Genomic DNA, 13,354 nt, shown 5'->3' with positions numbered 1-13,354 from the left:
CCCCACTCCAACTCAAGGTCATGAGCTGTCAACTCGAGCACAATTAATCTGTGCTTCAGTCTGATCAACTGTAGCCTACTGATAACAACCACAGCTGCAGGTAGCCTAGAGAAGCCTATGTGCTCTTGTAACGGATGTGAAACGGCTAGCTTAGTTAGCGTGGGCGCTAAATAGCGTTTCAATCAGTGACGTCACTTGCTCTGAGACCTTGAAGTAGTAGTTCCCCTTGCTCTGCAAGGGCCGCGGCTTTTGTGGAGCGATGGGTAACGATGCTTCGAGGGTGACTGTTGATGTGTGCAGAAGGTCCCTGGTTCGCGCCCGGGTATGGGCGAGGGGACGGTCTAAATTTGTAGTGTTACATTGATGCTGTTGACCCGGATTACTGGTTGCTGCGGAAAAAGGAGGAAGGTCAAAAGGGGGGTGAGTGTAACGGATGTGAAACGGCTAGCTTAGTTAGCGTGGGCGCTAAATAGCGTTTCAATCAGTGACGTCACTTGCTCTGAGACCTTGAAGTAGTAGTTCCCCTTGCTCTGCAAGGGCCGCGGCTTTTGTGGCGCGATGGGTAACGATGCTTCGAGGGTGACTGTTGATGTGTGCAAAAGGTCCCTAGTTCGCGCCCGGGTATGGGCGAGGGGACGGTCTAAACTTGTACTGTTACATTGATGCTGTTGACCCGGATTACTGGTTGCTGCGGAAAAAGGAGGAAGGTCAAAAGGGGGGTGAGTGTAACGGATGTGAAACGGCTAGCTTAGTTAGCGTGGGCGCTAAATAGCGTTTCAATCAGTGACGTCACTTGCTCTGAGACCTTGAAGTAGTAGTTCCCCTTGCTCTGCAAGGGCCGCGGCTTTTGTGGCGCGATGGGTAACGACGCTTCGTAGGTGTCAGTTGTTGATGTGTGCAGAAGGTCCCTAGTTCGCGCCCGGGTATGGGCGAGGGGACGGTCTAAATTTGTACTGTTACACTCTGATCCCCTCTGGCCAGAGGAAATGAGGCGGTAACGTCATGTATTTATAGCCTAGCTATGTATTTATAGCCTAAAATAGGCCTATTTATTTGTGTTAAGAGAATGTGATTAAATTTGGTTTATATTCAAACTTTGGGTGGCTAGGTTACCAAGACTCAATCCAAAATGATTGACTGGAATGAATCAATCAACACAATAGTGATGACATACTGTGTGAGTAATTACAGATGTTATGATGCAACCCTGCATAAAGCAAGCTCAGCCCTGTTAGTCCAGTTTGAAAGAATCTGGTCCCATCATAGCCCATACAAAACTGTTTACAGCTGATTTACTACTGTCTGGTAAACTATGTTTATTACTAGGGCCCAGAGTTTTACCTGGTTAAGTTAGCCTACCAGATCAGGAAAACTCGGAGCCCCAGGGTAACACCTCTGAAATTACCACAGAATGTGTTACAAAGGTCTACTATCTCACATTTTGAGTTAGTATCTCTAAATTCAAACGTACTTATCTCGAAATTTCGACTTACTATCTCGACATTTTTAGAATGTAGGCTATCAACATTTTAAAAAATAGTGGCGTGAATGGGCTTCCAAAATCATGGATGTATGTTTATAACTCAAGCTAGTCTATGACTATGCTATAAAAAGTAGCACCCAGGGGACCCATAATTGCCCTTGCCCATTATTGCTGTTGATCAGTTGCCTGGCCAAGCGCTGGTGCCCCTTTAAAAGGCTCTCCATGTGGCTCTCACATGTGATCGGACATACAGCGGCTCCTGGATGATGCTGTTATGTAAAAACACGCCACACTGCAAAAATAAGGTGTTTTATTTAAACCTGCTGCAGAAAATATTTCAGCGATTTTTTTCTGCTTTTGAAGACCGTTCGGCTTGAGGATGGTTACACTTTTCACTGCCAGTGCAATAGAATAGGCTAACAACACTTCAGCTGCGAGCAGTCTTGTTTGTGAGACTGGTGCGCAACTGAAAACTGCCTTGTACTGCCATAACGGATCAAGCGACGTGTTTCTCTACACTTCAGCGGTATCAACTCGTGTGTGGAAACAGATCCGTGTTTGAGTTGGATGTAACGCTGGTAAACAGTTCCAGGGAGTATGCTACCTTTCGGAGAATAGGAGGGTGGTTGGAGTGGTTTTGCTTCTTTCGTCGTTTATTATTTTTTTCGGGGGGTTCCTCGAATAGAGTGTAGGAAAGCTAGAGGAAGCCACATCTAATCATTCGACATTGACTTTCGCGGAAGGCTGAGTGAGACGAGCACTTAAAAGTCAAGAACAGAAGCCAGCAAGCCCCCAGCGTCGGACTAACGTTGGACGCTAGTGCGTCGTGTTTAGCGATATATCCACCTCTTCACAACAAGGTGTCCTGGTCGGGATTGTACTGTAGATCGCCTACCTAATATATTGTGAACTTGCCTAGGGAGGAGAGTTGCCACAGAGACCCACACGGGTGAGTAGCTGGCGTTGCTATCTCTTTTTGAGTTGTTTCGGGGGAGTACGTTAGCTAGCGCTAATGCCAGTAAACTAGCTCATACGATGTAGTCGTTCTTCCATTTGATGACGTTTGTTTTTGTTTCGAGTCGGGTGTATGGGCATTCGTGAGGGAAATGGCCATGGAAATAGGAAGATGTTTTTGGGGAGTGGTAGCTACTTGGCTTGTGCAGCCAGACAGCGTGCGTGATGTACACTGCCTGGCCATCCACGCCAGCTCGGCTAATCGTAACTGCTACTCGTGTTAGCCAAGTGCGAATTCGAGCAATAACCGACTCGATGTTGTAGATCTGATCCCAAAAGCATGCATTCGTTTGGCTGTCTGGTGTAGTTGGCAATGCGTGGATGTTAGTATCAATATTATCCATCGTGAAACAGTCATTGTTGGCTTGTGTGCTCAACAGGATAATAAAATGAGACTAATTGGATAGGTAGACTGCTTAACTTTTGTCCGTATGATCCCTTCTAACATGTGTTAAGCTTAATGAACCTATATTGGTGTTTTTGTTATTTTGTCGCATGTTTCTCTGTCAGTATCATGGTAGTGTGTGTGCGCACTACACGGGGTAGGCAGGAGACTCCGGAAAAGTGCGCAGATCAGTTCGCTATTTTGCGTAATCTAGCGTTGATATCACATCTGTTTTAACATTGAGTTCCACAGATGCTGATAAAGATGCTTAACTTCTCTAATGAGAACATTTCTTCTGCAGTTTTGAATTGTGGGTGAACCAATAGTCGTTCACTCACTGTGACACATGCAGGCAGGTGCGTTGAATAGTCGATGTCACAATATCTGATGGGCCAACGTTCCATTTACGGCATAAAGATGACATCATGCATGCATTTCATTCCCACGTTAGAGTTTGCGTTGTAACTTGCCTTCCAGGTTATTAACTAACTTGTGAGCTCCTATTAGTTGAAACGGTGGTTGCCTGCTAAGTGATGACATTCAAGCTAATGAACTGCCATGTTATGCAGACAATCACAGGAATTGTCCAGCATATTTATCGATCATTGGTTAAATCAAAACTATGGCTCACCCATGACCTGAACATGTCACTCGACTACTTTAATAATGTGGCACAATGGTCATATCAGTTGTTATGGTAGCTGACTACTGTTCGCCTACGTTGTAACAATATTGATTGTTGAGAATTGTTACATTTCCATCGGCTTCAAGGTTGAGAGCTCAAGTTGAAGGGGGATAAAAACGTCTGGGTGCGAGACTGAGCAGCATGTCACACCAACCCCTCCAATGCAATGGGTCCATGTCCACAGGTACTGTATAAACTGGTCCCCCCCCCCCCTCCCCCCCTGGAATTAACAGCAGGGAAATGTACCTTGCCATTTAGGTAGGTAGTTAGGTGGGGAAGGTGGTACAGCATGGATGTGTCATCAGATAAATGGTCTGGGAAATGACCACTTTCTATTAGTCTCTCTGCCTCTCTCCTTCCTGCTACATCTTACCAGAGCTGGGAAAAACAACTTGGATAGTTTGGCTTATTTCACCATTTTGTAAGGATTTGTGTTTCCCTGTTTTTGTTTTTATTTTACTGAAGCAATGTTTGTCTATTTGCAGGTTTAGGCATTGGTTTAACAAATTAATGTCTAATCTTTGACTCCTTGGTTTATTGCAGTTTAGACAATCTCTGGGTATATAAAAGTTATTCTTCAGTCACTAGCTGTAGTTGTCTTGAGTGTTAGCCTAATGCAAACTTTGGTTGTATCAGAGGTTTCATCACATTATAATGCAGTGGACTCCTGATAAATGTACCTGTGTTCATTTCATCAACAAAAATGGTGACATTTGTTTAACACCTATTTTTCAGTGGTAATTGATGAGACTATAACTGACTAAATGGACCCATAAACTATAACTAAACGAAAAGATCTATCATTTCAGTTGACTAAAACGAGATGAGAGAGAATTATCTCTGTGACAATCTGACTACTAAGTGGACCGGACAGTAGTTTTTGGAGAGATTGAGAGCTTATCAGTGATAAGCAGCACAGTTCTGTTCAGCAGTTGGAAGGAATTGGCACACACACAGCCAATATCACGCAGGCGCCACCAGCCCTCTACACCAAACAAAAATATAAAGGCAACTTGCAACAATATCTAAGATTTTACTGAATTACAGTTCATATTAGGAAATCGGTCAATTTAAATAAATAAATTAAGCCCTAATCTATGGATTTCACATGACTGGAAATGCAGATAAGTATGTGTTGGTCACAGATACCTTTAAACAAAAGTAGGGGCAGCCTCGTGTAACACTACACACCTCCTTCCCATAGAGTTGATCAGGCTGTTTGTGGAACGATGTCCCACTCCTCTTCAATGGCAGTGTGAAGTTGCTGGATATTGTCAGGAACTGGAACACACTGTTGTACACGATGATCCAGAGTATCCCGAACGTTGCTCAATGGGTGTCCTGTCTGAGTATGCAGGCCATGGAAGAACTGGGACATTTGCAGCTTCCAGGAATTGTTTACAGATCCTTGCGACATGGGGCCGTGCATTATCATTCTGAAAGCATGAGGTGATGGAGACGAATGAATGGCACGACAGTGGGCCTCAGGATCTTGTCATATCTCTGTGAATTCAAATTACCATCGACTTAAAATGCAATTGTGTTCATTGTCCATAGCTTATGCCTGTCCATACCATAACCCCAACATCGGTAAACCATTCGGCCATACTGCCATCTGCCCAATACAGTTGAAATGATTTGATTTGATTAATCCATGAAGAGCACACTGCTCCCAGTGGCGATCAAAAATGTGCATTTGCCTACTGAAGTCGGTTACGATGCCTAACTGCAGTCAGGTCAAGACTCTGGTGAGGACAACAAGCACGCAGATGAGTTTCCCTGAGATTGTTTCTGACAATTTGTGCAGACATTCTTCGGTTGTGCGAACCCACAGTTTCATCAGCTGTCTAGGTGGCTGGTCTGACGATTTTGCAGTTGAAGAAGCCAGATGTTGAGGTCCCGGGGTGCCGTGCATACACATGGTCTGCGGTTGGGAGGCTGGTTGGACGTACTGCCAAATTCTCTAAAATGATGTTGGAGGCAGCTTTTGGTAGAGAAAATAACATTCTCCCCCCCCATCAATCTACACACAATACCCCATAATGACAAAGTAAAAACATGTTTAGATTTATATTTTGTGCAAATTTAAAAAATAAATAAACGGATTGTTTTAGTATTCAGAACCTCTGTACTTTTGAAGCACCTTTGGCAGGGATTACGGCCTTGACTCTTCTTGGGTATGACACTACGAGCTTGGCACACCTGTATTTGGGGAGTTTCTCCCATGCTTCTCTGCTGATCCTCTCAAGCTCTGTCAGGTTGGATGGGGAGTGTCGCTGCACAGCTATTTTCAGGTCTCTCCAGAGACGTTCGATTGGGTTCAAGTCCGGGCTCTGTCTGGGCCACTCAAGGACATTCAGAGACTTGTCCCGAAGCCACTCCTGTGTTGTCCTGGCTGTGTGCTTAGGGTCGTTGTCCTGTTGGAAATTGGAACCTTCGCCCCAGTCTGAGGTCCTGAGCGCTCTGGAGTAGGTTGTCCCTCGATTCTGACTAGTCTCCCAGTCGCTGTAAAACATCCCCACACCATGATGCTGCCACCACTATGCTTCACTGTAGGGATGGTGCCAGGTATCCTCCAGATGTGACACTTGGCATTCAGGCCAAAGAGTTCAATCTTGGTTTCATCAAACCAGAGAATCTTGTTTCTCATGGTCTGAGAGTCTTGAGGTGCCTTTTGGCAAACTCCAACTGGACTGTCAGGTGCCTTTCACAGAGCGGCTTCCGTCTGGCCATGCTACCATGAAGGCCTAATTGGTGGAGTGCTGAAGAGATGGTTGTCCTTCTGGAAGGTTCTCCCATCTCCACAGAGGAACTCTGGAACTCTGTCTGAGTGACCATCAGGTTCTTGGTCACCTCCCTGACCAAGGCCCTTCTCCCCCGATTGCTCAGTTTGGCTGGGCGGCCAGCTCTAGGAAGAGTCTTGGTGGTTCCAAACTTCTTCCATTTAAGAATGCTGAAGGCTACTGTGTTCCTGGGGACCTTCAATGCTGCATAAATGTTTTGGTACTCTTCCCCAGATCTGTGCCTCGACACAATCCTGTCTCGGAGCTCTACGGAGAATTCCTTCGACCTCATGGCGTGGTTTATGCTCTGACATGCACTGTCAGCTGTGGGACCTTGTATAGACAGTTGTGTGCCTTTCCAAATCATGTCCCATCAATTGAATTTAACACAGGTGGACTCCAATCAAGTTGTAGAAACATCTCAAGGATGGTCAATGCAAACGGGATGCACCTGACCTCAAGTTCGTCTCAACAAAGGGTCTGAACACTTATGTAAATAAGTGATTTTTATTTTATACATTTGCTAACATTTCTAAACCTGTTTTTGCTTTGTCATTATGGGGGTATTAAGCCAGCAGCATACCACCCTGCTAGCTTGCTTCTGAAGCTAAGCAGGGTTGGTCCTGGTCGGTCCCTGGATGGGAGACCAGATGCGGCTAGAAGTGGTGTTGGAAGGGCCAGTAGGAGCCACCCTTTCCTTTGGTCTAAAAAATATATCCCAATGCCCCAGGACAATGATTGACATTGCCTGTTGTAGGGTGCCGTCTTTTGGATGGGACGTTAAACGGGTGTCCTGACTCCGGTCACTAAAGTTCCCATGGCACTTATGGTAAGAGTAAGGTTGTTAACCCCGGTGTCCTTGCTAAATTCCCAATCTGGCCCTCATACCATCAGGGTCATTTAATAATCCCAAGTTTACAATTGGCTCATTCATCCCCCTCCTCTCCCCTGTAACTATTCCCCAGGTTGTTGCTGTAAATGAGAATGTGTCCTCAATCAACTTACCTGGTAAAATGTAAAAAATATTGTGTGTAGCTCACTGAGTATTTTAATTTAATCAATTTTAGAATAAGGATGTAAAGTAACAAAATGTGGAAAAAGTCAAGGGGTCTGAATACTTTCTGAAAGCACTGTATCTGCAAACATTTGGTAGCACAGAAAGGGATAGGAAACAATTTGACTAAATTCCACTTTCCACGACACACGGCAGCAGTGTTCCACCCTGCATCCCACTGCTGGCTTGTCTGACGCTAAGCAGGGTAGGTCCTTGGGTGGGAGACCAGATGCTGCTGTAAGTGGAGTTGGAGGGCAAGTAGGGGGGAACTCTTCCCTCCTAATCTTAGGAGATCCCAATGCCCTAGGGCAGTGACGGGGACATTGCCCTGTGTAAGGCGCAGTCTTTCAGGTGGGACATTAAACGGGTGTCCTGACTCTGTGGTCATTTTAAAAATCCTATGGCACTTATCGTAAGAGTAGGGGTGTTAACCCCGGTGTCATGGCTAGATTTCCAACTTGGCCCCATTTTTCATTATGGCCACCTAATCCTCCTCCTAATTGGCATATATCACTCTCCACCTCTCCACCTGGTGTGGTGAGCGTTCTGGCACAAAAATGGTTGCCGTGCATTACCCAGGTGGGTGCTACACATTGGTGGATGTGGTGAGTTTCGCCCTAGTATGTAAAGCGCTTTGAGTAGAAAAGTGCTATATACATTTTTATTCATTATTATATCTGACTGGGTAAATCACTTTTATTTTGAGTTAATATGGACCCGGGGGTTCAGACTTGAGCATTTGGCCCAGAACTCGGGCACTGGGACTCAGACTTCAGTCATAGGAACTTGTGGCTCGACTCGTGACTTGACCATTGGTGACTTTGAGCCGAGCACAAGGGACTTGAGATTTAGTGATTTGTTTGTTTCGCCATGAGACGGTCTTTAGCTCCCCTTGTACTTTTGGACACCAATATGGAGGTGCAACCTGGACTACTTTGCAGCAATGTACAGAGCCTTCAAAGTATTCACACCCCTTTACTTTTCCCCACACTTTGTTACAGCCTGAATTTAAAATAGATTAAATTGAGATGTTTTGTCACCGGCCTACACACAATACCCCATAATATCAAAAGTGGAATTATATTTTTCGAAATTTTAAAGATTGTATTTTTAAGATTGTATTTTATCTTGACTCAAGTATTCAACCCTTTTTTTTTTGTTATGGCATGTCAAAAATAAATTGAGGTAAAAATGTGCTTAAGTTGCACAGACTCACTGTGTGTGGATTTCACCATGAAGTTGATTTTTAAAACGGTTACAGTTTAATGCACGTGATAACTGAGGATGGATCAACAACATTGTAGTTACTCCACAATACTAACCTAATTGACAGAGTGAAAAGAAGGAAGCCTGTACAGAATACAAATATCCCAAAACATACTGCAACAAAAAAATGTGAATACAAAGTTTTATGTTGGTGGCAAACCTAATACAACACATTACTGAGTACCACTCTCCATATTTTCAAGCATTGTGGTGGCTGCATCATGTTATGGGTATGCTTGTCTTTGTTAACATTAGAACCGCTGGGCCTTAATGGACTCCCCTTAAAGCTAATGAACAGTAATTCTGACTGCAACTTTCTAACAGTGTAATTAATATATTTCATAAATGCTATTGCAAAAATAATCCTTTGGTTGTGAAGGCCTTGGGTTACATTAGAATATGATTTTTTTATTTGATTTCAAATAACAAAATAGTATTTTGTTAGTTTGCTACTACAGGCTGAATGTAAAAACCAAAAACGCTTGTTCAATCAATTTTGTTTGCGGAGTGCCTTTTTTGTTATAGCTATGAAACAGAAAGCATATGTAACAGCTTCTTTTATATAAAAATACCCCAACCACCAATAGTCACGGTCAAAAGACACGCGGTCAGATGATTACATTAGTAGCCTAAACATCATTATAAGCACCAGGTGGCCTTGATAAACAGTGAACGCAAATGCCATAAAGGCGTTCTAATGAATGTGTCGACATGACAGCAGTCAAAAATAGTCTGTTAGCTCGTGCTTATTGTGTACAATTTTACACTGACATCAGTTGGATTTCATTATGCTGTAATCCATTGTCCTAACAGTTGACACAATTTTTTTGGTAACTTTCACTTGCTTGACACACTTTGACATACTTTTTTGTTTGGTTGTGGCAGGTAATAGTCTCCGGTTTTCTCTTTGTGTCTGTTGTCTTGTCATTCTTCAGCACCGTTGCACGGCTGTGCAGGTGCCTTATTTTGTGCACAGGGAGGGAGCTCCCGTCTCACTTTGTTCATGGTACCGGCCAGACTTGTTTTCTTTGCAAGCAAATGGCATTGCTCGTGAAGTTACGAAATTGTCCATGGTGACATTTCTCCCCTTGTCAAGGGAAGGTCTCAGACACTCGCTCACCTGCTGCCCCGATGTGGATGTTTTCCCGGATATTGAAAGCCGTTCAGCATGTGCAATTACACACGCTCTCACAGTGTAGCCTACTCCAAGTAGACCAGAGGAGACTGATAAGACTGCTTTGATTCAGTGAGCTGTTATAGGTATCATACCATTTAAAAATATATATATTTATCATTAGAATGGACCAATCAATACAATGTCCCGCCCTGTTCTTCATTCACTATTGATGAATACATAATTATGCACAATTTGCAACTCCCACTTTCTCCCCATAATACTTTACTTAAATTCATCTGTTATGTGTGAAATTTCTGAATATTTTAGGTTCAGTTTCAAGGCAATTATCGCGTATATTATCAGCTGGGCACTTTCAACTGTCATAAAGGAGTGGTGCGGTCGCAGTTCTGTTTAATATTAAGATTCTAACACAGTGTGTTTATTTAGACTTATTTAGGAAAAGTCAAGGATGGAGGGGGGCATAACGTGAAAATGTATGAGCAGTCAGAATGACTGCTTTTGCGGTTCTAGTGTTTAGGACTGGGGAGTTTCAGGATACAAAAACAGCAAACAAACAGAATGGAGCATGCAAATTCCTAGAAGGGAAAACCCTGGTTCGGTCTGCTTTCCACCAGACACCGGGAGATAAAATCACCCTTCAGCAGGACTATAACCTAAAACACAATGCCAAATCTACACCGGAGTTTCTTACCAAGAAGACACGGAATGTCCCTGAGTGGCCGAGTTTAAATCTACCTGGAAAATCTATGGCAAGACCTGAAAAATGGTTGTCTAGCAATGATCAACAACCAATTTGACAGAGCTTGAAGAATATAAATCAAATGTTGCACAATCCAGGTGTGCAAAGCTCTTCGATTTACCCGGCAGGATTCACACCTGTAATCGCAGCCAAAAGTTCTTCTACAGTGTATTGACTCAGGGGTTTGAATACTTATGTACATTTTTAGATTTCTGTATTTCATGCTTTCTTGCACTTTGTCATTATGGAGTATTGTGTGTAGATGGGCGAGAAACAAATCGATTTAATCCACTTTGAATGTAGGCTGTAGCACAACAAAATGTGGAATAAGTCAAGGGGTATGAATACTTTCTGAAGGCACTGTATGTTTGTGCACGTGGAAGTCAGTGATTTATGTTGAGTATAGGTTGCGGCAATACAAATATAATGTGACTAAAGTGAAAGGGCATTTTGTTTATTAAAATGGCCCACTGTTTGTCATTTTTGACAAACTAGACTAAATCCTCATCAAACATGTGACAGACTTAATTATATGTTAGTCAAAATGACTAAGACTAGACTAAAACTAAAAAAAGAGTGCCAAAATGAAAACAACAAATGTACTGGCTTGGGACTGTTGTGACTGTTGTCTCGCAAATGCAACAAACCAGAAATGGAAAATCCTCCCTCTGACAATCAGAAACTTCTTCCAGTGTCTACCAGCCAGCTGAAAATCTTTGCCTTTCTGGGTAGATTTCTGTGGGCCTAATTCAGATAATGCATGTCATCACAAGATGCCCAGCTCTTTCAAGCCAAGCCTTCTCCTCTACCTTCTCTCACTCACTCCCCCAGTAGTGATGGATCGTTCGAGGAACGAGTCAGCTCTAAGAGCCGGCTTCTTGTAGGTGAATGTTGGGAGCCGGTTCGCATATCAGCAGAGCCGAATCTATTTATGAAAAAAAATAAGAAGTTCAAATTCAAAGAACGAAAAAAAGAAAAAAATACCATAGGCCTAAATCCTCATGCGCACATGCATTCGTTCTGACTGTCTGCTCAGACTAACAGCCTCACCTGTTGATCCTGTCAGACACGCAGTGTCAACCAATGAACCAAAGATGCATGAGGGAGGGCCGAGCCAACTCACTCAGTCACACACTTAGCAGCCGAGGGGAGAGCGAGGAAGGACAGCTGTGAAAACAGCTGGAAAATAAGTCGGAAACACAGTAGCATTTGGATGCATTTTAATAATGTAGACAATGTTAGAGCACAGTGTAGAATTTAACAAAACAACATCTCATATAAAGCCGGTTCTACGCACAACCTACACCGGCATATGCGAACTGTGCACCCAACTGTGAAGCTAGCTGTAGCGGAGCTTTGAGAAACTAGCGGACCTGCTAGTGATAGTGGTGGAGCCAGAACCTCCACACATGGAGATGTATCCACTCAGTCAAGTAGACCTGCTAGTGATAGTGGTGGAGCCAGCACCTCCACACGTGGAGATGTATCCACTCAGTCAAATAGGCCTACTCCGTGAGCCACAGCAACGCATTCTTCTATGAACCAGTTTATGCCAAAGTCTATGTCTGTAGCAAAACAAGGCCAAATTGATATTGAAAATGATTGCCACCAATGTCCAGCCATTTTCGATCGTGGAGGACCGAGGTTTTAGAAAATATAGCAATTGTCTAAATCCAATGAACACAATTCCAAGCAGGAAAGCCCTTTCAAAATCACTTATTCCACAGCTGTACAAGAGCACACAGGCGTCAGTGTGGGAAAGAGTCCAAAAAGCTACTGCAATTTGCCTTACCACTGACTGCTGGACATCAAGGGTAATCACTTCTTACATGTCGGTTACATGTCACTTCATTGAAGATTTTTGGATGTCTAGTTGTCTTCTGGACTGCTTTGAGTTCAGGGACAGACACACCTCAGAGAACTTGGCAGAGGAACTGTTGAGAGTGGCCAGAGAAGGGCAAGTAGATGGAAAAGTTTAAAAATGGACACATCATCCATGTCTTGCCCACACAATCAACCTGATTGTAAGAGATGCTCTGAAGGTGATGAAGCCCACTGTGGACAAAGTGAAAGCAGCTGTGGAATACTTCCACAGGAGCACAGTAGGTGCTGAAAAACTAAAGTCTACACAGCGCCAGATGGGAATGCCTGAGCTGTGGCCTAAACAAGACTGCACTACAAGGTGGAATTCAACATTTTATATGTTGAAGCGGTTTCTTGAGTCAACGGATGCCATCATCTCTATCCTGGCCATTGTCAATGCACCTGTTGATGTTCTGACCCAAGAGGAATGGGAGGTGGTGGAGGAGGTATGCAGAGTCCTGGAACCCTTTGAGCAGGTCACTGTGGAGATCAGTGGAGAGGTACAGTAAGCAGTTATTACTACATTATTTAATCCAGTATTATATATGTATATGAGCAGAAGATGAGAATGTAGAATCAGTAGGCAAAACAGGAACCTGAACTAATAAGTTACTGTTCTCTCTTTTCAGCTACAGTTGAGGTAGGAAGTTGACATACACCTTAGCCAAATACATTTAAACTCAGTTTTTCTCAATTCCTGATGTTTAATCCTAATAAAAATTCCCTGTCTTAGGTCAGTTAAGATCACCACTTTATTTTAAGAATGTGAAATGTCAGAATAATAGTAGTGGTTTATTTCAGCTTTTATTTCTTTCATCACATTCCCAGTGGGTCAGAAGTTTAGATACACTCAATTAATATTTGGTAGCATTGCCTTTAAATTGTTTAACTTGGGTCAAACGTTTTGGGTAGCTTTCCACAAGCTTAAGTTGGGTGAATTTTGT

At 43.4% G+C, this 13,354-nt stretch overlaps 1 protein-coding gene across 1 annotated transcript in view; it reads left to right on the top strand.

The window, feature by feature from the left end:
- Positions 1-1,732: 1,732 nt before the first annotated feature.
- LOC110529866 (bromo adjacent homology domain-containing 1 protein) overlaps positions 1,733-13,354 on the top strand; it is an 89,980-nt gene continuing 78,358 nt past the window's right edge. The window contains exon 1 of the mRNA XM_036985387.1: positions 1,733-2,432. The gene's annotated coding sequence lies outside the window, so the exon portion shown is untranslated. The remainder of the gene's footprint in view (positions 2,433-13,354) is intronic.

Source organism: Oncorhynchus mykiss, chromosome 8, assembly GCF_013265735.2.
Source record: "Oncorhynchus mykiss isolate Arlee chromosome 8, USDA_OmykA_1.1, whole genome shotgun sequence".
NCBI classification, from domain to species: Eukaryota; Metazoa; Chordata; class Actinopteri; order Salmoniformes; family Salmonidae; genus Oncorhynchus; species Oncorhynchus mykiss.
The sequence above is the reverse complement of the archived record's forward strand: the minus strand, read 5'-3'. Positions and strand labels throughout refer to the sequence as shown.